The sequence below is a fragment of the Lontra canadensis genome, unplaced genomic scaffold (assembly GCF_010015895.1).
Source record: "Lontra canadensis isolate GAN:19392208 unplaced genomic scaffold, GSC_riverotter_1.0 scaffold72, whole genome shotgun sequence".
In the NCBI taxonomy this organism is placed as follows: Eukaryota; Metazoa; Chordata; class Mammalia; order Carnivora; family Mustelidae; genus Lontra; species Lontra canadensis.
The window spans coordinates 129,206-154,634 of record NW_022631066.1 but is presented as its reverse complement, the minus strand read 5'-3'; the positions used below and the strand labels follow the sequence as shown (position 1 = coordinate 154,634).

Sequence of the window (25,429 nt, the reverse complement as noted above, 5' to 3'; positions counted from 1 at the left end):
AAAGTGTTTGGCTTAGCATGTAATTGCAAGCTGGGTCAACCACTTAAATTATGGTTTCATTTAGACAACAAGACGATACATGTTTTTTTCATTCTCAAGGCACTATCATTAGGATTCTCTAGGAAAATCTTTCATACAACTGAATTTGAACAACAGATTTCAATAAAATTGTGCCATTGGGTATGGAAAATTTCATTCTGAATAAAAAATAATTTAGAATGAAGACAAGAGAGTATTTACTAGCTAAGAACGGTAAAGAATACAAAGACAATACAGCTAAAAATCCAGGTCGAGGGCTCCCAAAGAATCCTTATATAGTAGAATTCACAGTCTGCTGACTTGACAGAGACTACTGTTATTCATTTGTAAATTACATGCTCCAGAGTAATCCTGCTGATATTAAATGGGTGAAGTTAAAAAAATAGTGTTCTTGATTTCCTCCTTAACCAGTGTGCTCTAGTGATATCAAGCTTGTAAATTAGGCAATGGGGTAATTCTTCTACCTTCCACCTACTTTTCTTAATGTATATGATGAGTATGAAGAAGAAAGAGGCATATAGTACATTACCTATCCACAAAGGGCTTTCCCTTGCCTCCTCTTTCCAAGATCTCTCAATGCAGTGGTGCCGAAGACCACTGGAGAGAGAATGTAATTTCTCCCTCAAGATAAAACATCAAATCTATAGAGGAAACCCTTTATGCTGATTAGCTTTACAGTTGTTTTTATAACTGTAGTAAGAAAATATATGGCATATAATATCACATAATGGCATAGTAAACCATTCATATTTCCATCCTAATGTGATCGTGTTTCTCAAAGTATTTTAATATGGCTTAGACAACAGTTTATCTTAGAATCATAATATGTATTATATTTGTCTTTAAATATCCCCCTTTCAATCTTTCTTTAAATGTGATCATTTTACTATCTACTACACAAGAATCCTAATTTCTTTTTTGGGTTTTTGTTTGGTTTTGTTTGTTTTGTTGCATTGATACTTACTGGGAATGCTCCAGAGTATCTTGTTGGAATAAACATAAATATCCTTAATTCTCAAGATTCTTTTCTTATGTATGTCCCATAGTACAAAGAACATTGGACTGGATGTCAGGAGATCCAGCTTAAATCTCATTTCAGCCTCTAACTCTAGGAAATCACAAGCTTCTATTTCCTATAAAAGGAAAAGATTAGACCAATCTCTGGTGTTCTTTCTGACATTCATTTTATTCTTTCCACATCACAGAACACTTTGCTATTATGTCCTTGTAGTCTTCAAGTATCTTCCGGTTTCCATTCATTATATGATAGCTATTTTTAACTGATGCTCACCAAAGGAAATGAGTAATCATTGGCAACCTGTAATAGACAATAAGCCTCCTAGAAATCCTGAGAGAATGGGCGACCTCCTGAGATTTAAAAATGATCCTTCTCCCTATGAGTCTAGCACTTAGCATCTCTTGGGTCCTCTATTATATAGTACAGTTTGTTTATTTAATTATCTTCTTCATTTTTACCTAATGTACTTTCTCTTTGAAGTAAGGGTCTTACCATTGAATCCCCAGATCTTAGCACAATGACTGATACATGGGAGATATTTAGTACTTATGAGTTGATGACTGAATAAATAAAAACGTCAGATGCGAAAAAAAAAAAAAACATCAGATGCGGACTTAGAAGCTGCTTCCAACAGTTCTCTCCACATGTAATGCATTCACAGCCCCCTGACTCACTGGATGTCCCCATGTGTCTGGAACATGTAACTCTGTGGTCTGCAACAGGCTATTTGGTGGGATACAAACACAATATTAAATAGCACTGAATCATGTAATGAGAAAATTACTTCCATTCAGATGCTCTTTCCATCTTTCTGATTATTTCCAATAAAAAAAATTAGTGGGGCACTGGTAGGTCTCTAACACCCGCCAGATACTTGCTAATCTCCCTTTTCAACAAAGAGCAGATCAAGCTTCAGGCTCAGAGCTTTCCATTCCAATGCTCCCTTGATATAATTTACTGACCATCTCACTGTTTTTCTGTACTTACTTTCCATTTCTGCATTATCAGTTTTTCATGTAAAGTAGCAATATAAAGTTTCCTTTAAAATATTTTCAGTAGAAGTTGATTTAGAGAATATGTAGCTGGTACGCAGACTTAGGCAGAAATCAAGACTGTGGTATGCAAATGATTAGAATTTGAGAAACTAGATTAGTCCATCATTCTTTTGTTTATTTCAAAGACTGGTCAAGCTATTTTCTATTTGTCTTTAGAAGTCATTGTAGTGAAGAGTTACCACTGAAGGTTTAAATCAAGTAGAACTGTTTCTAACTTAATGAGCTGGATTATTCTTAACCTGTCTGAACCATATGTTTTATATTATATTCTGGGTTTTTCATATTGCTTAAATTTTACCAATTCCAACATTGTTTAAGTCTGTAAAACTGAACAATTAACATCCCAGAAGAATGTGAATAACCCAGTGGAAGACTAGCTGAACCAGTTTCATATTTCCCATTCTTAGTTGTACACTGTGCCTATATTTATATATTTAGGTATTTGTTAAGTGAATGAGTGGGTGGATGGTTATGGTGAAGGCAGCTGCCGTGGGTGTCTTTGCTTGGTATCTTAGATTCAAGCAACATGTGGACTTCTAAGATTTGGTAGTAACATGAGAAAGAGGAAAGACCTAAAAGGGCACTGGGGTGGCTCAGTCGGTTAAGTGTCTGCCTTCTGTTCAGGTCATGATCTCAGGGTTCTGGGATCAAGCCCTGTGCTGGGCTCCTTGCTCAGTGTGCCTTTCCTTCCCCCTCTCCCTTTGCTGCCCCTCCCACTGAGCTTGCATGTTCTTGCTTACTGTCTCTCTCTCTCTCAAATAAGTAAATTAAAAAAAAAAATCTTTAAAAAAATAAAAAAAGAGCGAAAGTGTAAATCCTAACAAATCCAAATTCAAATTTCAGTTCTGCCATTAACTATTTATATAACCAAGAATAAATTAATTTAACATCTGAAAATCAGTTTTCTTGCCTCATCTGTAAAGTTGTAAAGGCTAAAACTTTACTGGAATGTTTGTAAATATATCAAGAGGGATGGGGCTACTATGGCTGAATTAAGCAGTAAGAAAATTCATTGGAAAAAATATGGAGAAAGGTATGGAACTAGGCTTTAGAGAACCTGACCCAAGATAGATTGAGGGATCAAATAGCATGGTGAATGCCATATATCAATTTCATAGAAACTTCATTTTTTATTTCAAGATTTTTTTTTCAAAAAGTAAATCCTGCCTCTCTAGGCAGAAAATTCTGAGGAAATTATCAGTACAGATACATAAAGTGACTGTTAAAGTCCCTTGAGAATAGGACAGGCAAGAAAGACCTAGGGTTTGTTTTATTTCAGTCACTTTCCTCAAGGCTTAGTAAAATTATGGAACACTTCTTTCTCCATCTCCTGGTTTCTCAATGATTGATGGTAGTGTTTACAGAATTCTAGTAGCCCTGAAAACTTGGAGCAAATATGAAAAAGGAACAGGATCTCATGCTGTCACAGAAATGATACTATTAGCCTGCGAGGGAACTTCAAGGTTTCATTTGCTTTTACCAAATATTCCACTTTTTAATGTAGTGGTCTCTCCCTGTGTTTGAGAATTATACATCAAAGACTACCATGCCCATCCAAAGGAAAATTGCGAAGAGTCTTTTGTTTTCTCACAGTGAAATATAGGGTAACAATTTGGGGGCAGGGCAAGAGTGGTTTGCCTCTTCATGGAGAAGTCTTTTATCACTGACATTTAGAGTCATTGTTACGCCATGGTGAGAAAAAGCAGACCAACTTTCAGTTGTCTTTATTATTGCCCTAAGTTCTCTACAGGCAAATGTGTCCCTTTGTTACCTACGTCCTAGCGCAAGCCAGTCCCAATGCCCCACCTCCCTGGCAGGCCATTCGTGCAGTGCAATTTAATTCAACCTGAAACCGTTTGTTCCTTTTTGGAGAAAGAAGGAAGAATGGTATAGATCTTAATACGGATCAAAGAGAAAATAGAGCTGAAGCAGGAAAAATGAAGGAGGTTCATTTATAAAGAGGAGTTCCCTTCAGTAACCATACACATGTTTGTCTTGGGACATGAATGATACAGGACACATCTCAAAGAACATCTAGTTCTTTGTGTGCTTATGTGGGTTCATAGAATACTTGCTAAGTTAGGTTTGTTTGTTTTAAGAAAGTTGTTAAGGCAATATCTCTAGGTTCAGAAAAGCCAAATATATTTTCAGGAGGCAAAATGAGGAAATGTTTTAAATGAAAAGAGGTGGAGAGAGATTAAGAAACTTAATACTAAAAGAACATTTTCCTATTCCCTATAATATGGTTTCTGAAAACAAATTGTCTTTTGCCTTTTTCCAAGGCTAATCAAGAAAAAAAAAAAAAAGACTTTTTTGTACCATATTTAAAATGAATATTTAAGCAAGCTGTGAAAAAGCCTTCTTCTGGCTTTGGACTAGGGATTTCCATTTCATACATTATTCAGTACTCCTTGCTCTAGATACAACAAAATACGTAACAGTTTTCTCTGCTGTGCTCATTAGCACCAAATATTTACACTTTGTGGGAAAGTTTTGTGTGTATTTTTTATTTTATTTTTTTGGTTGTTTCCTTGTAAATTTTAAAAAGTGACTGGAAGTTATCGATATTTATTTACTTTATGTATTTTTATAAGGTTACATAAAATACAGAAAGGTACCTTAAATTTTTGAAAGAATGAAAGAAAAGCAAGTTAGGACTGTCTAGAGAAGCTAAGAATTTGTAACAAAATGAGTGTTGCCTTCTTTAGTTTAACTTACAATAACCGCTGACTGGTAGGCAATTTGAGATAGAGACTCAAGCAAATTCTACTACTAGCTCCAGAACCATCTGCTTTAGCAAGGTGTTGGTTAGCCTTCATTTATGAAAGCCAAAAATAAATAAATAAATAAATAAATAAATAATAACAACCTTTGTTCTTAGGTGGCTGAGCAAAATGCCTATGGGCGTGCACAAGATTCTTCTAAAAATCTTGCATTTACCCCCACTCACAGATGAATGATGTTTAAGGTCCCAAATCATGACCCATAGGGGTTTGAACCTGGAACAGTTTCAAAATGGTTTTAGCCAGTTGCCCACCTCAGCCAAAATAATTTACCAAGAACATGTCCTTTGAGCAAGTAGCCATGGACATTACATTTTGACAAGGAAATGGGAAGAGTTTGCCATGGAGATGCTGGTCATGATGGGGATGTCAGGGGCTCCTTTCTGCTAAGCTCACTGTGGTTGATCATCTTTTCTGGCTGCCGATCTGGGTGTAGAATATGATCAAGTGAAGCATTACTCACAGTGACGTTTCTTAAGAACCATATTGTTCCAGAGAAGAGAGACTCCTTCATAAACTCCTGAGGAAGCTCTCTTTTCCTGTCAGGATACTATTTGGACATTGTTAATGAAAAAAAAAATTATTCTGACACTTGTCAAAGAATGGTAAGACAGACTTTATTCAAGGGTACAACAAGAGGGCTTTTACAGCCAGGGAGAGAGATTGGGTTCAACTCAGAATACATAAAGGAGGGGCGCCTGGGTGGCTCAGTGGGTTAAAGCCTCTGCCTTTGGCTCGGGTCATGATCCCAGTGTCCTGGGATTGAGCCCTGTGTTGGGGGGGGGGGTTCCTGCTCAGCAGGGATCCTGCTTCCCCCTCTCTCTCTGCCTGCCTCTCTGCCTGTTTGTGATCTCTTTCTCTGTCAAATAAATAAAGAAATAAATCTTTAAAAAAAATACATAAAGGAAATGTGGAGATTTGCAGTTAAGAAGCAGGGTGTGGTTCGGGGCACCTGGGTGGCTCAGTGGGTTAAGCCTCTGTCTTCGGCTCAGGTCATGATCTCAGGGTCCTGGGATCGAGCCCCACATCAGGCTCTCTGCTCAACGGGGAGCCTGCTTCCCCCTCTCTCTCTGCCTGCTGCTCTGCCTACTTGTGATCTCTCTCTCTCTGTCAAATAAATAAATAAAATCTTTAAAAAAAAAAAAAAGAAGCAGGGTGTGGTTCAATGGATGAAAAACTAACAAGAGAAAGCATCAGAGGCAAAGGAGAATTTCTGGCTAAACCAACTTGACAGGAGTCTTGCAAAAGGCAGGCCAAGGTGGTCTCAGATAATAGGGTGAGAGATTCGCACTAAGCAGACTTAGTACAATTCTCGCTACAACTGGGCAATGCAAAGACAAGGACCCAGTCAAGGAGAAGGCTCAGAGGAGTCTGGCTAAAGTTGGATTAAGGAGACAATCTTTGTCAATAGGTAGCTAAGTAAGTTCCAAAGCCAAAGAAAGTTACTTATCTTCTAGATCTGTAATTTATGTTCACATAAATTACAAAATATCAGAGCCTTACCTTATATGCCTATACTTTTCATATACTAGAAAAAAACTAGATGCCCTACGGGTAAATGACATGCTTGGAGTGACAATATAGAAAACAAAGTTTTCAAATTCATGTTTTGGAACTATCTCTAATACTGGCATTTTAAGAGATTTGGAGAAAGATTGAGAGTTGTAAATAATTTGACTTTCTCTTTTCCAGTTTCTTAGTTCATTAAGTGCCAACCTAGGCTTTGTGATTTTAAGATTTAAACAAATTTCCCTGGAGATATTTTTACAATTTTAAATTATCGTTAATGAAACAGGAAAGATCAAAAGTCATTTATTTGACTCTTAACAATAGAAATTTACCTCATAATTTCATTAATTCAGGAAGCATCATGGAACACACCATAATGACTCATGCTAATGCCCAGAACTGTCTGTGTGCTATCCTAATTCTAATGAACTTTCAGAAAGTGTGTAGTTACACGCATTAGTTTTGCAGGCACGACATTTCTGTCATTCTGATCACTCATACGCTTGGAAAGACCTAGAAGAGAGGCCCCTGAAACCTGAGAAATAAGCAAATTGTGACCTGTCACTTTTCCTCCCTGTACTCATCTTCCCTTTGTTGGCAGACTCCTCACCTGTCCAGGCCTGCCGTAGTCTGAGCCCGGTGGGACTTTGCATACAGCTAGTCCTTATGGATGGCTCCCCAGAAACCACGGAAACAGAGTCTCCTAAGCTCCAAGGACTTTCTCTTTGATTATAAAGTCTCTGACTAACTAGAGAGGAAGGCAGTTCCCTCTGTTCATTCTTCCCTACCCTGCCCCTTCTAATGACATCACACTGCCTCATCTGACTTCCTGTGGGACCCCAGCTGAATGACCCTAAGTGTTGCTAATTACGTTGGTATGTTCCTGTCACTTTCACAAGCTAATGAAGTGTTGCTGGCTTGAACAGCTTCATTTATGAATTAACATGTTCAATATAATCTACTTATAAGAAGTAAAAGATTTGGGAAATATAAGCATATTGATAAAAGATGTCTTTTTATTAACTAGAGGTCTATAGTCATACAGGACTTTTAAAACATCAATGAGTAACTTTTTTATACAATTAGAAATAAAAGCAAAATTCATTTTATATTGTTCTACTTTTCAGAATATATTAAATATTAGGAATATCATGGGAATGTATTTCACTCAGAAAACTGAAGTGACTTAAAGTTTTACTTATTTTGTCTCACATCAGATGTCCTATTTGATTGTTCTGTGACACATAAGTTTGAAATACACTTTATTTTATAACATCTACATCAAAACTTTTCAATATTAAACTTCTCTTTTTGTTTTTGTTATATATATACATGCTCTGGTTTCTAGTCAAAGCATCAACATTTTATGTCAAGATTTCTGGAAATAGGTTTGAATTAGTATGTATACTTTAGGGGCTATGTGGCGCATCAGAAACATGGGATTTTTTTTATTGCCTGGATTGTATGGTTTTGACTTGTATATATGTGCATACAATTGTGTGTGTATGTGTGTATGTTAATCCACTTTAAAATTATAAATAAAAAGGCATCCAGAAATTCAGAATTAGTACTTCTCAGACTATAGTTGATACTTTATCCTAATGTTCTTCATTAGAAACTAACAGATCCTGTATGCCCTCAAGTGGAAATGTTTCTTTTCCTCATGTGAAGTAGATATAAGAGAATAAGTGGGAAATGAGATTAATTCATTGGCGCAGCAAAAAGAAGGGCCGCCAGGCTTTGAAGGCCACAGTGAGTGCTCGCCTCAGCAGCTCATATGCTAGAATGGGAACAACACAGAAAAGGCTAGCGTGGCCCTGCGCAAGGATGACATTCAGATTTGTGAAGCTTTCTGTATTTTTGACTAGAGACCTGCTGTAATAAATATATTAAACAGAAAGAAAGGATGGATGGATGGATGGATGGATGGATGGAAGGAAGGAAGAAAGGTTGGAAAGAAGGAAGGAAAGGAAGAAACAAACACCACGGTGAGACAGTCTGCTTCTGAAAGCCCTTTACCACTGTCCCCCCGCTGCTGTTGTCAGGGCCCAGAGGCAGGGGCTTGGCTTGCATTATTGGATGGACACACCAGTGTCCTTTCTGTCACACCATTGGTTCCCCCCGCTGGCCTCCGGTTGCTCTGCTTCCCGTCACCTCGCGTTTACATGCATCCAATCCAAAACACCTGAGTTTTGTTTACTTTTTCATTCAGTTCAAAATAATTTCCAATTTGAGTTACTCTTTGGCCCACAGATTATTTAGAAGTGTTATTGAGTATGCAAATATTGGAGGGATTTTCCATAAATCTTTGGTTTTGATTTCTAATTTAATTCTGTTGTGGTTAGAGCACATACCCAGTATGACTTGAATTCTCTTAAATTTATTGAGACTCATTTTATGGCCCAGAATATAATGTATCTTGGTAAGTGTTCCATGGGCACTTGCCTTGTGTGGTTTTGTGGTTGTTCAATAATTTTGTTCAAGTTTTTTTTTATATCCTTTTAATTTATCCCTACTTGTTCTGTTGAGAGAGTAGCTAGAAATTTCATATCTGCCTGTTTCTCCTCACAGTTCTTTCAGTTTTTGCTTCATATATTTTGAAGTTCTGTTCTTAATACATAAACATTTGGAGTTGTTAGGTCCTATTTATAGGACATGGACTCATGTCTTATTCATGTCCTGTTCGTAATGATAAAGGATTGACTTCTTTGTGAAATGACCTTCATTGTCCCTGATAATATTCTTTGCTCTGAAATTTACTTTATCTGATATTAATATAACCACTTCTGATTTCTTTTGATTAATGTTAGCATGTGATATCTTTTTCACCACTATTCTAACTTTAAACCTTTTGTTTTAGATTTAAAATGCATTTTTATTATTTTATAATTTTTTGTAGGAAGTTTATAGTTGGGCCTTGCCTCTTTAAGTCTAATCTGACAATCTCTGCCTTTTAATTTGTGTATTTAGACTACTTTCCTTTAAACCTGACTGTTGTTAAGCTTGTGATTTTAAATAGTATTGCCTGCATAATACCTTCTAACATGCCATTGGCTCACCTGGCCTCTAGTTACCATCATGCATACCACACAGAATTCACATGTGTCCAGTCCAAAAAGCTGGACTTGAACTAATAAGGAACTTAATACTGGAAGCACAACTATTCTAGAAATTCCTAGATAGATGCAAAGTACCAAAACCAAGTCAAGAAGAAATAAAAAAATCTAATAGATCTGAAACAAATGAAAACATTGAATTAGTAGTTAAAAATCCCCACCCCCCCCTCCGCCACTACCACCACACATACACAGCCCTGTACTGGATGGTTTCATTGATGAATTATACCATGATTTAAAGAAGAATTAAGGGGTGCCTGGGTGGCTCAGAGGGTTAAGCCTCTGTCTTCAGCTCAGATCAAGATCTCAGGGTCCTGGGATCAAGCCCCATTTCCGGGTTCTCTGCTCGGCAGGGAGCCTTTCCCCCTTTCTCTCTCTCTGCCTGCCTCTCTGTCTACTTGTGTTCTCTCCCTCTGTCAAATAAATAAAATCTTTGGGGGGAAAAAAGAAGAATCAAAACCAATTCTTTGCAAACCATTCTGAAAAACAGATAAGAGATCATTTCCTATTCCTTGTAAGAGGTCAATAGTACCCTGATAACAAAAATAGATAAATATATTACAAGAAAACAAAACTCCGGACCAATATCTCTTATGAATATAGACATAGAAATCTCAATCCAGACAGAATCCAGCAGCAAAAAGAATTAAACATCATGACCAGGTGTGATTTAGCCCATGAATATAAAAATCAATCAATGTAATAGAGTATATTAACATAATAAAAGACAAAACCACATGATCATCTCAACATATGCCAAAAAAGCATTTGACAAAAATCCAACACACTCTCATGATAAAAACACTCAGCATACTGGGAATGGAAGTGAACTTCCTCATACTGATAAAAGTTATCTGTTAAAAATCCGCAGCTGACATCCTGCTTAATGATGAAGGACTGAAGTCTTTCCCCCTAAGATGAGGAACTAGATAAGAATGTTCACTCTTGCTACTTCTATTCTATGTTGTCCTGGAAATTCTCACCTCAGCAATTAAGCTCAGAAAAGAAATGAAAGGTATCCAGATGGAAGAAAGAAGTAAAACTATTTGCAGATGAGATGGTCTTCTGTGAAGAAAATTCTAAGGAACCCACCAAAAAACTATCAGACGTAATAAACAGGTTTAGCAGTGGTGCAGTATACAAGATCATTATGCAAAAATCAATTGTATTTTACACACTAGCAACAAATAGAGGCTCAAATTAAGGGGGTATTTTCATTTACAGTAGCATAAAAATAGAATATGTAAGAATAAGTTTAACAATAGAACTACTAGAAAGATGCCCTAAAGACTGCAAAACACTCATGGAATGAAATTTAAGAAGACCTAGATAAATGGAAAATATCTCTTGTTTGTGGTTTGGAAAACTTAGTATTTTCAGATTGCTCTATTTCCTAAATTGAATCAGCCTAATTCCTATTATAATCCCAGCTGATTTTTTTTTTTGTAGAAATTGACAAGCTGGTTCTAAAATTCATATGGAAATGCAAAGGGACCAGAATAGCCAAAACAATCTTAAAAAAGAAGAATAAAGTAGGAAGATTCACACTTTCTGATTTTAAAACTTACTTCAAAACTGCAGCAATCAAGACAATGTGATATTGGCATTGGAAGAGACACACAGATCAATACCAGGTTTCTCTAGGCAAAAGAATGAGGTTGGACTTCTAACTCTACACCATACACAAAAATTAATTCCTAATGGATCAAAGACCTAAATGTAAGAGCTGAAACTATAAAACTCTTAGAAGGAAATACAAATATTCATAATCTTGGAGAAAAACCCAAAGCACACACACAAAAAAGAGATAAATTGGACTTTATCAAAATGAAAAACTTTTGTACATCAAAAGATATGATCAAGAAAGGGGGGTACCTGGGTGACTCAGTGGGTTAAAGCCTCTGCCTTCCGCTCAGGTCATGATCTTGAAACCCTGGGATCAAACCCCCGCATCCAGCTCTCTGCTCAGCAGGGAGCCTGCTTCCCTTCCTCTCTCTCTCTCTCTCTCTCTCTCTCTCTGACTGCCTCTCTGCCTACTGATGATCTCTGTCTGTCAAATAAATAAATAAAATCTTAAAAAAAAAAAGAATTAAAGAAAAAGAAAGGCAAATAATGAGGTTAAGAGAATAAGCAAAATGAGTGAAGGGTAGTAGGAGATACAGACTTCCAGTTATTCAATGAATAAGTTACAGGGATAAAAGATACAGCATAGGGAATATACCAATGATATTATAATAGCATTGTATAGGGACAGATGGTAGCTTCACTTGCAGGAATCACAGCATGATGTATGAAATTCTCAAATTACTATGTTTTACACCTGAAAGTAATGTAACATTGTGTGTCAACTATGCTTCAATAAAAAATAAAATGACAGAATGAAGGCAAAAATCGTATCATCTCAATTAGTGCAGAAGCAGCACTTGACAAATTCACCACCCATTTATAATAAAAACTCTAAACATTAAGTACTTATAGATGGAATGTACCTAAACATAATAAAGGCCACAGCTAGCATCATACTCAATGGTGAAAAGCTGAAAGCTTTTTCTCTAAGATCAGGAACAAGACAGGGATGCTCACTTTTTTTTTCCCTTAAGATCTTATTTATTTATTTGACAGGGAGAGAGTACAAGCAGGGGGAGCAGCAGGCAGAGGGAGAGGGAGAAGCAGGCTCCCCACTGAGCAGGGAATCCAACATGAGGCTCAATCCCAGGACCCTGAGATCATGACCTGAGCTGAAGGCAGATGCTTAACCAACTGAGCGACCCAGGTGCCCCAAGGATGCCCACTTTTACCACTTTTATTCAACATAGTATTTCAAGTCCTAGCTATAACAAGTAGGAAAAAAAAAAAAAAAAAAGGAAGAAGAAGAAGAAATAAAAGATATCCAAACTGGAAAGGAAGAAGTAAAACTGTCACCACTTGCAGATGACATAATACATACAGAAAATCCTAAAGACACTACCAAAAATCTGTTAGAACTAATATAAATGAATTCAGTAGAGTTGCAGGATATAAGACCAAATACAAAAATTTATTGTGTTCTTATACACTAATAAAAAACTATCATAAAAAGAAATTAAGAAAACAATTCTATTTAAAATTGCATCAAAAAGAATAAAATACCTAGAGATAAATGTAACCAAGAAACGTGTAATTGAAAGTTATAACACATGGATGAAAGAAATTGAAGAAGACACAAACAAATGGAAAGAATAAAGCTGGAGCCATCATGCTCCTTGATTTCAAATGGTGTTACCGAGTTGTAGCCATCAAAATAGTACGGCATTGGCATAGAAGACACAGAGGGACACCTGGGTGGCTCAGTATATTGAGCATCCAACTCTTGGTCTCAGCTCAGGTCTTGATATCAGGTATAAGTTCAGGCCATGTGTTGGGCTCCATGCTGAGCATGGAGCCTACTTTAAAAAAAAAAAAAAAAAAAAAACCAGATCAGTGGAAGAGAAGACTGTCCAAAAAATAAACTTACTCATATATGGTGAATTAATTTACAACAAAGGAAGCAAGAATAGACAATGGGGAAAGAATAGTTTCTTTAATAAAGTGTCCTGGGGGAAGACAAGACAGCCACATACATAGGAGTGAAACTGGAGTAGTATCTTACACTATACACAAAAATTAACTCAAAATGGATTAAAGACTTGAATGTAAGACCTGAAACCATGAAACTCTTAGAACAAAACATAGGCAGTAAGCTCCTTGATATCAGCCTTGGCCAAGATTCTGAATCTGATTCTGAAAGAAAAGGTAACAAAAGCAAAAATAAACAAGTGGGAGTACATCAAAACAAAAAGCTTATGCTCAGCCAGAGAAACCACCAACAAAATGAAAAAGAACATAGGGAATGGGAGAAAATATTTGCAATTCATATATATGGTAAGGAGTTAATATCCAAAATATAAAAAGAACTCATAAAACTCAGTAACAAAAAAATCTGATTTTAAAATAGGTAGACTAGACATATTTCTAAAGAAGACATTCAGATAGTCAACAGGTACATGAAAAGATGCTCAGCATCACTAATCATCAGTGAGATTCAAATCAAAATCACAATGAGATATCTCACACCTGTTAGAATGGCTATTAGCAAAAGAACAAAAACTAACAAGTTTTGACAAGGATATGGAAAAAAGGGAACCCTCTTACACTGTTGGGAATGTAAATTGGTGTAGTCATTATGGAAAACAGTGTGGAGGTTCCTCAAAACATTAGAAATAGAACTACATATGGTCCAGCAATTCCTCTTCTGGATATTTATCTGAAGAAAACAGAATGAAAACTTGAAAAGATATATGTACCCCATGCTCATTGCACCATTATTTATAATAGCCAAGATATGGAAACAACCTAAATGTCTATTGATGGATGAATGGATAAAAAAGATGTGGTATGTATATGTATATGTATATATATATATATATATATATGAATACTATTCAGCCATTAAAAAAATGAAATATTGCCATTGAGACATGAATGGACCTGAGGGTATTATGTTAAGTGAAGTAAGTCAGAGAGAGAAATACCAAAACTGTATGATCTCACTTATATGTAGAATCTAAAAAAACAAGCAAAACAAAAAAACCAAGCTCAAAGATATGGAGAACAGACTGGTAGTTGCCAGAGGGTGGGTGGGCAAATGGGTGAAAGGAGTCAAATGATATAAAATAACTAAGTAATGGGAATATAATGTACAGCATGGTGACTATGGTTAATAATACTATAGTGTATATTTGAAAGTTGCTGAGAAAGAAGATCATAAAAGTCTTCATTATAACAAAAAAAAATTTGTAACTATGTATGGCAACAGATGTTAACTAGACTTACTGTGTTGATCATTTCATAATATACCAATATTGGATCATTATGTTGTATACCTGAAAGTAATATAATGTTATTTGTCAATTTTACCTCAATTATTTTTTAAAATTAGGGAAAAAAGGTAAGTTACAGACTGGGAGAAAAATATTCGTGTTATATATATATATCTTCCAAAGGACCTTATCCATAATATATAAAGTTCTACAAATTATGAAAAATCAAACAATACAATAAAAAAAGAAAGAATTGAACAGACACTTCATAAAAGAAGACACACAAATGGCCAATAACACAGTAAAATATGCTAAATATTATTCATCATTAGAGAAATTAAAATTAAAATCCCAGTGAGATACCATTTTATAATTACTAGAATGGATACAGTTAAAAAGATTAACACCATCAGTGTTAGTGAGAATGTGGAACAGATGGGACATTCGTACATTGTTAGTGAAAATGAAAACTGGCTTAGCCACTTGGGAAACTGGCATTTTCATACACAGTTAAATATACATTTACTATATGATCAAGCAATTCTATTCCTGGACATTTATCCAAGGTAAATAATAACATACCCATACACACTTGTGCAAGAATGATCACAATGGCTTTCTTTATAAATAGCCTCAAACTTGAACCAACCCAATGTCCAGCAACAGAAAAATGGATAAACAAGTTACAAGAATTCATACAAAGGCATATTACTGAGTAATAAAAAAAAAAACTGAACTCTCTCAGCAGGGAGTCTGCCTCTTCTTCTCACCCTACCCCACCATGCTTTGTCTCTCTCTCTCATTCTCTCCCTCAAATAAATAAATAAAACCTTTTTAAAAATAATTATGTGCTATCATATAACGTGCTATTTACAAATATAGAATGTTATATGACAATGCTCAGAATTCCACATATTTTAAAAATCATATAAAATATATATTATAATCCTAATATTATAAAATATTTTATATACATTAGAAAAAATACTAGAGAATAAAATTCATCAAAATGCTAACAGTGTTTATGTATAGATAATGCTATTTTAGGTAGTATTCATTTCTTTCTTTTTACTTGTTTATAGTTTTCTATTTTTTTTTACTTTGATCATATAGTTTTAATGGAGGAATCAAATTGCATGTAAAAATAGATGAGACTTTACGATCCATAATAGGCAAGTTGATGAAGCAGGGACTTTGGGACCTGCAAAGTTTTAAGTCAAAGAGTTTTAAATCTAGCAGTGAGACAAAGTGGAAATAAACAGCATGAGAACCAAAGAGCAGTCACAATAATACTTTATAATTAATTTCCAAAACCTTCATTGACAAGAATTAAAAGTTCTTCTATTTCAAGGATAACTAACTGCCATCTAAAAAGTTAAAAATATTACCAGTCGATAAGCTGAGCGGTTATTACATACTCACACAGCAGATCTCCTGAACTTCTTTTGTGACAGCACCTTCTACTTGCTAATTAATATAGTTTGTGTGTTTTATTGTAGGTTAAGGTGAAGGTGAATGCAACAGTAATTTTAGAGTCTTTTTTATATTTACTTTCATTTATATTGTTTAGCATTTCTTTTGTTTAGCATTTCTTTTATATGAAAGTAACAGCTAAAATAGGTTAAATAAGTTAATGTGCAGCTATTCGTTGAGAATTTTGTTTTCTTATAAGTTATCACACATACAAAAGAGTAACTATATATTCACAAATTTTTTGTTATCTTATGGTGGTCCCCCTATGGTCTGGTACTATTCTTTATCTTTAAATATATGCTAAAGAGACTGAAAAACTAGAGTATTAAATCTTATAAAATTATTAAAACCTTAGAAAGAGAAACAAGTTTTCTGTTATTTCTACCATATCCCAATTTGAACAATCATGACTGAAGAGAAAAGAGGTTCAAACAACTTTGCCTTAGGATATACCTGGGAAATACTTAATCTGTGATTAACCTATTTCAGAGGGAAGGGGTTTTGTTTTGTTTTTTTTTCAGACAGCAAAACTAAATCTTGAGTTAGAAGTAAGAACAGATCAAAATTTAAATAGTAACCTTAAAATGGTATCATTAAAAAATTGTCTTAACTATAGACCATTAGTGTTGTTTTCCTTTTGAGGTTATAATATAATTGCTCATTTAAGTAATGATGCTATTAGGCAACCATCTGTAATAAATGTTTTTATAGTTTGTCTAAAGTCATCTTTTTAAATACCAAAATATCATATTAAATAGTAAAAGATCAACTTTTAAAGACACTGAAACCTGGAATGAAATTTTAACTTAAAATTATTTCTGCCGGCATGCCTGGGTGGCTCAGTTGGTTAAGCAGCTGACTCTTGATTTCAGCTCAGGTCATGATCGCAGAGTCCTGGGATGGAGCCCCACCAAGCTCTACACTCAGCAGGAGTCTGCTTGAGGATTCTCTCTCTCCTTCTCCCTCTGTGCCACCCTGCCCTCATGTGCTCTCACTCACTGTCCCTCTCTCTCTAAAATGAATAAATAAATCTTTAAAAAAATATATTTCTGCCCATTAATCAGTGCTAAGTAATTGAAATCAAAGGACAGAACCTTTTTATATACTTCTACTTGGAAGACAATGGCCATAGAATTTATATTTACTCTAGATGTAAAAAAAGGAACAAGCATATAGTTTTGATAACTTTTGATAACTTTTGATAATCTGATTTATTCTTCATCTTCAGAATGATTCGTCATCTGCTTATTGTTTGAAATATCTTTCTGTAGTAAGTTGGGGGTGGGAGAACAATAGAGAAGGAGCAATAGTACCTGTATTTAAATCTTTCTTTGCAAGATTTTATCCAAAACTTTTCAAAATTAAACATCTTTGGAGCACAAGCATTTTCTTGATATACAAAAAAAAAATTTCACCTTGATGAAGTTCAATTATTTTTTTCTTTTGTTACATGTGCTTTTCATATCATATTTAAGAAACTATTGCCTAATCCCAGATCAAAAATTTTACCCCTGTTTTCTTCCAAGCATTTCATAACATTACCTCTTATATTTGGGTCTTTGATTTCTTTGGAATTAATTCTTATGCATCATATAAATTAGAGGTCTGCATTTATTCCTTTGCGTGTGGATATCCACTTGTCCCAGGATCATCTTTAAAAGACTGTTCCTTTTTTTTTTCTTTTTTTTGAGAGAGAGTGTGTGTGTGAATGGTGGGGGAGGGGCAGAGGGATAGAGAGAGAGAGAGAATCCCAAGCAGGCTCCACACTCAGCACAGAGCCTGATCTCAAGATTCTGAGATCATGATGTGAGCTGAAAGTAAGAGTCAAACCCTTAAACAACTGAGCTACCCAGGCAACCCAGGACTATCCTCACTGAATAGTCTTGACAACATTGTCAAAAATTAGTTGACCATGGATGTAAATAAATGTTCATTTCTGGATGATCAGTTTTATTCTATTGAGATATATATAGAGAGAGATAGAGATATAGATATAGATACATACATATATATGTATGTGTATATCTACACACACACACACACACACACATATATATATATATATATATATCTCCTTTTGCTAATGTCATACTGTTTTGTTTGGTATAGATTTATAGCAGCATTTGAAATCAGAAAGTGTGAGTCTTCCCACTTTGTTTTTTTTCCTAGATTGGCTATTGGAAGTGCTTTGCAATTTCATATGAATTTTAGTATCAGTTTGTCCACTTCTGAAAATAAGTCAGTTAGATTTTTAAAAATATTTTATTTATTTATTTGAAACAGGGAGAAAGAGCACAAGCTTAGAGGAGGATCAGCAGGAGAGGGAGAATCAGACTTCCTGCTGAGCAAGGAGCCTCATGCAGAACTCAATCCCAGGACTCTGAGATCATGACCTGAGACATAGCAGGTGCTTAATTGACTGAGCCACACAGGGGCCCCTCAGTTGGAATTTTAATAGCGAATACATTGCAGTCTCTGTATTGACTTGAATAGGAGATCAATTTAAGAAGTATTGCCATTTTACCAATATTGTATGTTCTGATCCATGAACACAGCATGTTTTTCCATTTCTTTAGGTCTCCTTTAATTTTTTTCAGTGATGTTCTATAGATTTCAGCATACACGTGTTTTACCTCCTTGGTTAAATTTACCCCTAGATATTTTACTCATTTCCATGCTTTAGTAAATGGAATTGTTTACTTAATTTCATTTTGGGATCACTGGTATAAAGAAATAAAAGTGTGGGGTGGAGGGCAGAGGGAGAGGGAGAGAGAGAATCCCAAATAGGATCCACTCTCAGTGCAGAATCTTATGTCCCAACCCTGAGATCATGACCTGGGCCAAAATTGAGATGGAAACTTAACCAAATGAAACACCCAGGCTCCCCTTTTGTGATGTCTTTATCTGGCTTTATAGTCAAAGTAATGCTGGCTTCATAAAATAATTTAGAATGCATTTATTCCTCTATTTTTTAGAAAAGTTTGAGAAGAATTGGTGTTAATTCTTCTTTAAATGTTTGGTAAAATTCACTGGTGAAGCCATCTGGTCCTTATCTTTTTTTTACTGGAAAGTTTTCAATTACTGATTCAATCCCCTTGCTTATTATAGATCTTTGGAGATATCCTACTCCTTCTTGAGTCACTGTAAGCAATTTGTATGTTTCTAAGAATCAGTCCATTCCATTTATGTTATCTAGTTTTTTGGGTTTTTTGGGTTTTTTTTTTTTTTGGTATACAGTTTTTCATAGTATTCTCTTACAGTCCTTTTTATTCTGTAAAGTTGCTAGTAATGTCTTCCCTTCATTCCTGATTCTAGTAACATGAATCTTTCCCTCTTTTCCTTGTCAGAGTAACTAAAAGTTTGTCAATTTTTTTTTATCCTTTTAAAGAACCAACTGTGGTTTGCTTATTCTTTATTCATTTCATCTTATTCTACTCTAATATTTATTATTTCCTTCCTTCCTCTTTCTTTGGATTTAGTTTGCTTTTTATTTTCTAATTTCTTACAGTGGAAGTTTATTAATTTCATTTCTTCCCTTTTGAAAACAGGCATTAGCAGTTATAAATTTCCCTCTAAACATCACATTTGCTAAAACTCATAAGCTTTGGTATGTTGTGTTTTCATTTTTATTTATCTCAGATTGTTTTCTAATTTCTTATGTGATTTCTTTAACTCATTGGTTTTTTATGAATGTACCATTTAATTTCCACATATTTGTTATTTTTTTTTTAGATTTCTTCTGTTACTAATTTTAATGCCAGTCCACTGTGGTCAGAGAAGATACTTTGTATGATTTTAATCCTTTTCAGTTTATTATGACTTCTTTTGTGGCTTGATTTTATCTATCCTGGAGAATGTTCTCTGTGCACTTGAGAAAAATGTGTAATCTGCTATTGTTGGGTGGAGTGTTCTATATATGTCTATTAGATCTATGTGATTCATGATGTTGTTGAAGCCTTTGATTTTCTTATTCTCTGTCTAGATAGTCTATCTATTATTAAAATCAGAGTGTTGATATCTCCAACTCCTATTGTAGAACCAACTATGTTTCTCTCTTCAATACTATTAATATTTGCTTCATACATTTTGAGGCTCTGACATTTGGTGCATATGTATTTACAAATATTAATATTTTGATGGATTGGCAGTTTTAAAATTATGTCTTTCTTTGTCTCTTTTAACAAATTTTGTCTTACAGTATTTTTTATCTGATATTAACATAGCCATCCTAACTCCCTTTTGGTCACTATTTGCATGGGATATCTTTTTCCATTGTTTCAGTTTAACCTATTTGTTTCTTTGGGTCGAAACTGAATCTCTTGTAGATGATATACAGTTGGATCTGGTTAAAAATATACTCTGCCATCTCTGCCTTTTAGTTGGAGAATTTAACCAATTTACATTTAATGTAATTACTCATAAGGAAGGATATACTTCTTCCATTTTGGTACTTGTTTTTATATATCTTTTATCATTTTTATTCCTCAACTGCTCCATTACTATCTGCTCTTATGATAAATCAATGTTTTCTAATCCCTCATTTTTATTCCATTTTCATTTTTTACTATATACGGTTATTTTCTCAATGGTTGTCCTGGGGATTACAATTTAAATTAATACCAACTTAGTTTCAGTAATACAAAAACTTTGCCATATATCACTCTGCCCCCCATTTTACAATGTTATGTCACAAATTATAATCTCAACATTATTTGCCCATCAACATAGATTTATACTTATTACTTTATATAGTTGTCTTTTAAATTATAGAAGAAAAAAGAACAGTTACAAACCAAAAATATATTAATACTGACTTCTATATTTCTGTGGTTATCTTTACCTGTATTCTTCATTATTTCATGTACATTTCAGTTACAGTCTAGTATCTTTCATTTCAGCCTGAAGAACTTCCTTTTATATTTCTTGTAGACCAGATCTATTAGTGATGAACTCTCTCAATTTTATTTATCTGGGAATAACTTAATTTTTCCTTCATTTTTGAAAGACAGTTTTGCCAGTTACAGAATTTTGTTGACAGTTTTTTTTTTTCTTTTAGCATCTTGAATATGTTATCTCAGTGCCCTCTGATCTCCACTGTTTCTGATGAAGGAATAGATCTTAATCTTACTAAGAATCCCTTGTATATAGCAGATGCTTTTCCCAGTTGCTTTCAAGATTTTCTCTTGATCTTAGCTTTCAAGAGTTTGATTATAATGTGTCTTAATGTGAGTCTCTTTGAGTTTATTTTACTTTGATTACTTGAGCTTCTTGAATATGTAGATTTAAATCTGTTGTCAAATTTGGGAAGTTTCTGTCATTATTTCTTCAAATGTTCCTATTGACTTTTTTCTCTCCTTCCTGGAACTCCCATTTTGCAGATCTTGATATTCTTAATAGTGTAGCACAGGTCTCTTAGGCTCTGTTTATTATTCTTCATTTTATCTTCATTTCTATTCCTCACACTATATAATCTCAACTGACCTATATTCAAATTTACTGACTCTTCTACATGGTTGAATCTGCACTTAAATCCTTTTAGTGAATTTTTCATTTCAGTTATTTCAATTCATTTCAGTTATTGTATTTTTCAACTTCAGAATTTCTGTTTGGTTCCTTTATATAATTTCTATCTATTTATTGATATTCTTTTGTTGTTGTTTTTATACATCATTCTTTCTTTACTTTAGTTCTTTACACATGGTTTTTGTTAGCTTTTTGACCATATTTAATATAGTTAAAGTCTTTGTCTGGTAAGTATAATGCCTGAGCTTCCCGAGAGACAGTTTCCGTTAATTTAATTTTTTTCATGTGGGCCACACACCCTTCTTTCTTGCCCTGTTTCTTTTTTTCTTTTCTTTTCTTTTTTTTTTTTTTTTTAGAAACTGGAAATTTTGAATATTATAATGTGATAAATCTGGAATCAGATTCTTCATCCTCCCCAGCACTTATTGTTGTTCCTTGTTGTAGTTGCTGCTGTTGGTTTGTTTACTGGCTTTTCTGAACTAATTCTGTAATATCTTTGTTTTATATAGCCACTGAAGTCTCTCTTCTGTTCTGTTGACTTAGTGATAAGCTAGTGGTTTAACAGAGATTTCCTTAAAGCCTTGAACAAATAAAAACTTTTTAAAATTTAGTTTTTGTACATGGACTTTGTGTGTATATATGTATGTTGGGACGTGTCATCAACACTCAGATACTTTACAACTTTGCCTTAGACTTTACTTCCTGCTTATGCAGAGTCTCAGGTCAGCAAGGTATGAAAGTTTAAGGCCTTATTAAGTCTTTTCTGAGTATTTTCCAGCTTTCCAGATACCTGGGAATATATGGAAGTTTTTCAAAACCCTTTTTGCTCAGATCTCATTCCCCAGCCTTTCTTCTTTTTCGTTTAGTCTGTTTTCTGTCCTAACCATTATCTCTTGTTCCAAGTGACATCAACCAATCCATTTGCCTTTAACTGTTTTAGTCAGATGACCCTCAAGTAGGGATCCCAGCCTTAGGAATGTTCCCAGTTGAGTGAAATAAAGCAGACCCTTCAAAACACAAGTCAAAACCACAATGACATAGCACCTCAACACCTGTCAGAATGGATAAAATCAATAAATACAAGAAACAACAAATGTTGGCGTGGATGTGGAGAAAAAAGAACCATCTTGCACTATTGGTGGGAATGCAGACTGGTACAGTCACTGTGGAAAACAGTATGGAGGTTCCTCAGAAAGTTAAAAAATAGAACTACCCTATGATCTAATAATCACACTATTGGGTACTTACTCAAAAAAATACAAAAACAATAATTCAGAAGGATACATGCACCCCTGTATTACAGCATTTTTTACAATAGCCAAATTATGGAAGCAACCCAAGTGTCCATCAATAGATGAATGGATATAGAAGATGTTAAAAAATATATATATATACATACATATGTGTATATATATGTGTGTGTGTGTGTGTACACACACAATGGAATATTATTCAGCCATAAAAAGAATAAAATCTTACTATTTACAATAACATGGATGGAGCTAGAGACTATAATGCTAAGCAAAATAAGTCAATCAGATACACAAATACCATATGATTTCATGCATATGTGAAATTTAAGAAACAAAATAAATGAGCAAAGGAAAAAAAGAGAGAGAGAGATAAGCCACAAAAAATAGACTCTTAACTCTAGAAAACAAACTGATGGTTACCAGAGGGGAGGTAGGTGGGAGAATGGGTAAAATAGATGTTGGGATTAAAGAGTATATGTGTCATGATGAGAAATGATTAATGTATAGACTTATTGAATCACTGTATTTTACACCTGAAAGTAATATAACACTCCATGTTAACTCTACTGGAATTAAAAAATAATAATAATAAAGGCAGGCCCTTTGAACTAGTCTTTCAGGGAGCCTCCAGAAAAGTCAAAATGAGCAACCACAATTTTTTAAGAATAAGATCCATTGTGTTTGCCTAGTACTACTTACTTGTCCTGAAAATGCATGATGTTGTCTTTGAGTTCACCACTGACCTAGGGAATGGGAAATAGGACATTGGATAGAACAGTATGTTAAAATGTCACAAAACTCTTACTCAGATTCAGCTGTTTTCCTCTTGTTAAACATCCTTCTGGTTTCTGTAAGCTTTTGATTCTTTTCCAGGGTTCCAAAAAAGAGTTGGTTCTAATAGCTTTTGCCACTTTATTCATTGCTTTTATGGATGGATAGACTTATGGGGTTCTTTATTCTACTACTTTTGCTGATACCGTTACCCAAAACCATTATATTTTAATTGCCTATTCATTTATGTTTACTACATTATAATGAGCCTGAGAGCAGGTAGATGTTGCATTTGCATTCCTAATAATTTTACAGATGATGTTGATGATAATGGTTTAGGAACCACTGACCTAGAGCAAGCAACATCTAAACTGAGCCATGAAAGAATAGATAGGAATTAGGTAAATTAGGTGTTGGTATTATGGAAGGGAGGAGCAGTGAGGAGAGCTGAGGTCAAGGTTCAGACAGAGGACACCAGCAGATAGTTCACAGGGACCTGCAGGTTTGTAGGAAAAGGAGAGTGATGAGAGATGAGGCTGCGAAGGCAAGAGAGAACCAATATTCAAAGATATTTAAAGGCCTTTTACCATACGAAGGAGCCAGGATTTGGGTGGAGAGCCACTGAAGGACTATAATCAGGGAGCAACATGATCAGAAGTGATCACTGTGGCTTCAGTGTAAGATGTGGATTGAAGGTGGATAAGACCAGTAAGTAGACTAATTATGAAGCTACTGTAGGAGTAGGTTGATGACCAAGAACTATATAGGGACAGTGAAGATAAAGAAAAAGAAAGATTTGAAAGATATTTAAGAGGTAGAAATTAAATTTCTAAACACTCATTACATGTCTGGAATGTAGGTGAGGGAGAAAAATTAAAGTATATCCCTAGGTTTCTGCTTTGATCAATTAAATGGTAATAGTCACTGAGACAGGTAACATAGGAGAAAAGAAGGCTAGAGGAGCAAGGAGTAGGGAGAGGGATAATTTAATTTGGGGTCCTATTGATGTCTAGTAGGTCACTGAGTAGAGAGATTTTTGAGCTCAGGAGAGAGATCTAAACTAAGACCCAGATCTGGGACTTTCCAGTCCATAGATAACTGAAACGGGAGTAGATGGAATTCCCTGGGTACAATATGTAGAGCAAGAAATAGATCTAGATGGCTACATTTTGGATATCCGTGAGAAATGCTACCACTTAAGGGGACACCTGGGGAAGAAGAATGTGCATTAGAGACTACAAAGTTGCTGACAGAGGAAGAGGAAGAAAATCAAGAGGACATGACAGAATGGAAGCCAGGTGCTTTAGCCATGCTGAAAGGTGGAGAGAGATCAATTAACATAAGGAGTAACAATATCAATTATGTACTTGAAGACAGTAATTGATAACCTAAGTCCAAGTCCTGACAGGGGAGTTTCATGCGTTTAAGCCAGAAATGTATGGGAAGTGAAAAAGTAGAGGTATGTAATATAGTGACAGCCAATTCATGGGTTGTCCTTTTCATTGTTGCAACACAATTTCTATGAATTTATTCTACTACTAATAATGAAAACTTAGTATAGTCTTTAAATATGCCTTTTCATATTAAATTCTGGAAATTTCTTGCAGTCTTCTTGTATATGTTACTGCTTTCCTTCAGAAATAGTGAGACCTTCTGAACAGATGGGTAGCCTGAAGAATTATCTATGAAAAAAAATAGTAGAAAAAGTAATCTAAGAAATTCAATGATTGTATTTTTTTCCTACAGCTGTATTTCATACAAATGCACATCTAAAGATTTCCTTTTTCGAAGTTGGTTTTTCAGGAATGATCCCATATAAACTAACAAGAGCTTCTTTTTTAAAGATATGGCAGAATTTTCATTTTATTTTAAGGCAACGCTAGAAAAATGCATCTTATTCCATAATACCAAAACTAATATCCTAAAATGCTTACATTGAGGTGCAGACTTGTGTTAGTGTATTTCCCAGGATTCAAAAACCAGTTAAAATCAATAACGGGAGACTCACGAGGGATTTTGCTTTGTTTTTTTCCTGCCTGGAAATGAGATAA

The 25,429-nt window shown here is 34.7% G+C and overlaps 1 protein-coding gene and 1 non-coding gene across 2 annotated transcripts in view; both read left to right on the top strand.

Moving 5' to 3' along the window:
- Window positions 1-25,429, top strand: part of GPR158 (G protein-coupled receptor 158) — a 403,983-nt gene that overhangs the window by 344,100 nt on the left and 34,454 nt on the right. The gene's annotated exons all lie outside the window — the stretch shown is intronic.
- LOC116881264 lies at window positions 8,161-8,266 on the top strand. The gene has a single exon (XR_004385379.1). It is a non-coding gene; the product is annotated as a U6 spliceosomal RNA (small nuclear RNA).